Genomic DNA, 4,562 nt, shown 5'->3' on the forward strand with positions numbered 1-4,562 from the left:
CTGCAATGAGAGGGGCATAGCAGATAAAAGAAGAAAAAATGAAAAAAGAGGTATAGGGCTATTTATAAAAGGGTAGTAAGGTAATTTCATTTATAAAATAATGACAGGTCAACATATTAATTTGGAAACCTGCAATATCCAGTCACAATGACTTTAATGATAGCAAAATTGAAGTTGAATGATTTTTTAGAAAAAAATTAAAATTGAGTGACTTTTCTGAAATAATCCATAACCTTTATTGATCGCATGTGATATTTACCCAAGAAATGACAGTACATATATATGCCACTCTTCTTTATTACCGGAATAAATGATTTTTTTTTTTCATAATTTGTTAATAGATATTGTTTAATTTGAGTTTATAAGTCATGTTTAATATGGTATAAACAAAATTATAATATAATTGTGATTATATAACATATTTAATTATATTATTTAGTAATACAAAAAAATTTGATATAATAGAATGATAATTACGTAATATAATTAATTATACTTAAAATAATATAATAGTTATTACATATAAAAATAGATATAATTATAATTAACATTATCACCACCACCACTATTTTGCTATCATTACTACTACAACCACTATTCCTATCATATCACCATTACCACCACCACCATGATCACCACTAGCATCATCATCGTCATCATTCCGTCACCACCATTGCAATCATCATCCTGTTACCACCATTACTATTATCATCACTTGATTATCGTTATCACCACTTAGCCATTGTTATCTCTACTACCGCCTGGTCAGTATCACCACTACTACCTCACCTTGCCACCACCACCATCGAATTACCATTATTGCCACCATCACCACCACCATCACTTAGCTATCACCATCACTTAGCTATCACTATCACTTGACTACCAATCACTGTAATTATTACCATTTATTATTAACATTTTAAATAAATTAACTATTAAAATAAAAATTATTATTACATTATACTACTTATATTTTTATTATTTAACTAAATAAAAGAATGTAATGATAATTACATTATATTACAATTTTAATTACATTATATAATTGATTATATTATATTATATTACGCTCTATAAACGTAACCTTAATTATTGGCAGCCCATTAATTTGCGTCGTTGCTTTGTTCATCCCTCAATACACCACAAGCTATATATGAAGAAACAGCATCTCTTACTAAATTAAATATACACGCCCATAATTCATTTTAACTACATACTCATTAAGGGTATGTTAACTTAATTTAGCTATTGAATATTAGTTGATTATAGATGATATATAATTTACGTATTTCATTATTATTGATATGTATAATGATTAAAATGAGTATATATTATATTATTTATTTTATTATTGAAATAGACATATAATTATTAATTTATTATATAATATGTAAAAAAATTTAAAATATAATTATTTTTTATGTATATGCATATTTTCTTATTATATAAGAATGAACATTATAACTACTTTAATTATTATATATTATTTTTATATTTATTTATTGGGTTTTTTATACATTTAAATAATTTATTGATATAAAAAAATTAATTTGAAGACACAAACATTTTGTAGTTAACAAATTTTTTTTATGCTAATATAGTTTAAATGAAAAAAAAAATCAACTACTAACTCATGAGGAAAAAAAATTATGAAATTTACAACTAATTGAGACTATGATTAGATATCAACAATTGATTCACAAATTTTATTAAACACATATGGAATAGCGGTTGAATATAAAACAATTAACTTTTTTTTTATGTTAGCATAATTACAGCAATTAGTATGATTATAGGAGATTTGTGTAGCATAATTACAGCAACCTATTCTAGTTTCTCCTCATTCCTGTTATTATACTATTTTTTTTCCTCCTCATCTTATTATCAATGGAGAAATCTGATATTTTAAAACCTATTGCAACAGTTCTGACTGGTTCCAACTATAATCTTTGGGTTCAAGGAATGAAAAGTTTTTTGATAGGTCGCAAGCTTTGGCGTATTGCTATTGGAGATATCACTATGTCGACAAGAGAGAATGATGAAACTGATGCAAAATTTACTGACCGTCTTGAGGATTGGGATAGTAAAAATCATCAGATCATCACCTGGTTTCGCAATACCTCTGTCTCGTCCATCCATATCCAATTTGCTAATTATGACTCTGCAAAAGAAATCTGGAATTTTTTTGCTAATCGATATTAGACCACTGGACTTGCCCACTATTATTAATTGTGGGCTACTCTTCATAATCTGAAACAAGAAGCAGGTCAATCTGTGAATGATTTTCTTGCCTAGGTCCAACCCATTTGGATTCAAATATCTCAGGCCAAAATCAATGAAGATCATCTTCATCTCATTCAAGTTCTAATGGCTCTTCGATCAGAATATGAAGCCATTCAAGCGTTCCTGCTATATCGAAATCCACTCTCATCATTGGATACTACTATTCAAGAGATTATTTTTAAAGAGACTTGTCTTAGTTTGAATAAAACTCCTCAATTTGAAACTGCTCTTGCAACTACTCGATCCTCACATCAGAAATCTGGCAATCAACTCTGTAAGAATTGTAATCAAATTGGTCATACTTTTGTATATTGTCCTACTATAGAATGCAGATATTGTCATGGTTACGGTCATATTCTTGAACATTGTCCCACACGCCCTCCAAGACCAAAAGGAGGGCGTTCTAAATTCAAGAATGTCTCAAAGCCTGGATCTTCCTCTGTCACTGTTGTTGCTGCTACTAAGGGTTCTACTGCCATCACCATTAGTGACCTTGAGGAACTATTCAAACAGGTTATCTCTTCTAATTCTCCTGCTGCCATGTCTGCCACTCCAGGTAATTCTTATTGGCTTTTTGACTCTGCATGTTGTAATCATATGATCACTAATCTTAAATTCTTGTCTTCTGCAAAACCTGTATCTTCCTTACCACCAATCCATACTGCAAATGGTACTAAAATGAACATCACACATACTGGTCATGTGTCTATCTCAAATCTTCATCTCCCTGACACCTATTATATCCCTAATTTGGCACTCAATCTTATTTATGTTGGTCAATTGTGTGAAAAAGGACTAAATGTTATTTTTTTTCCCCATGGTGTCCAGGTACAGGATCCACAAACGGGATAGATTCTTGGGGAGGGTGGCAAAGTGGGTCGATTATTTGAGCTTGCATCTTTACATCTTCCTCAGAGATTTGTGTCTGCAGCTACAATCCCTAATTCCTCCATTCACCAATGGCATCTTCATCTTGGTCATGCTTCTATCAGTAAAATTCAACCTTTAATTTCTCGTGGATTATTAGGATCTACTAAGTTTGAGTCATTTAATTGTTTAAATTGTCAGCTTGCAAAACAACCTGCATTATCTTTTTCTCATAATAATACTACTTCAGACACTCCTTTTGGTTTAATTCATTCTGACATTTGGGGTCCTTCTCCTATTTCTTCAATAAATGGTTTTCATTATTTTGTGATATTTATTGATGATTATTCTCGGTTTACTTGGATATATTTTTTGAAACATCGATCTGAGTTATCACAAATTTACATCACATTTGCAAAAATAATTAAAACTCAGTTCTCTTGTGACATTAAAATTCTCCGAACAGACAATGCCATGGAATATCGGGATTCTTCTTTACTTCAGTTTCTTAGTCAACAAGGCACCGTTGTTCAACGTTCTTGTCCTCACACCTCTCAATAGAATCGGGCGATAATGCAAGCATCGCCATATTCTTGATTCTCAGACGCATTTCTTCTTCTTTCTGCCTCATGTCTAGAAAAATTTTGGGGAGAAGCAGCTCTTCATACTGTTTATATTATTAACCATCTTCCTACCTTGGTTCTTCATAATTTATCTCCTTTTGAAAAGTTGTTTGGACAACCTCCTGACTATTCCATCCTTAAACCTTTTGGATGTGTTTCTTTTGTTCTTTTACAATCTCATGAACATACCAAATTAGAACCCTGTGCTTGTCTATGTTGTTTTCTTGGTTATGGCATTGAACACAAAGGGTATCGTTGTTGGGATCCTGTTTCTAATAAGTTACGCATCTCTCGTCATGTTACCTTTTGGGATAATACTATGTTCTCTTCTCTTTCCAAATTTCATCACTCTGTCAGTACTAACTCTCTATTTTTCACTGACTCCTCCAAAGAGCTGTTTCCAAGTCCTGATCCAGGTGATTGTGATTTGCTCAATATTAGCCTAACTACACACCGCCCTATTGAATCTGCAGACTTGTTGATCCAAGACTGCACTTTGCATCTCCTCCTAGCACTACTCTTCGTCATTCTACCTGTGTAAGAGAAACTCCTCATTATCTTTCTGATTTTCACTATTACTCTACTATTGCAACCCTTTATGAGCCTTGTTCTTATTATGAGGCAAGTACTGACCCTCTTTGGCAGCAAGTTATGACTGACGAACTTCAGGCTTTAGAGAAAACTCATACTTGGGATTTAGTTGATCTTCCATCAAACAAGACCACTATTGGTTGCAAATGGATTTACAAAATCAAGACCCGTTCTGATGGAACTATTGACCGCTAC

This window comes from Hevea brasiliensis, chromosome 3 (assembly GCF_030052815.1).
Source record: "Hevea brasiliensis isolate MT/VB/25A 57/8 chromosome 3, ASM3005281v1, whole genome shotgun sequence".
In the NCBI taxonomy this organism is placed as follows: domain Eukaryota; kingdom Viridiplantae; phylum Streptophyta; class Magnoliopsida; order Malpighiales; family Euphorbiaceae; genus Hevea; species Hevea brasiliensis.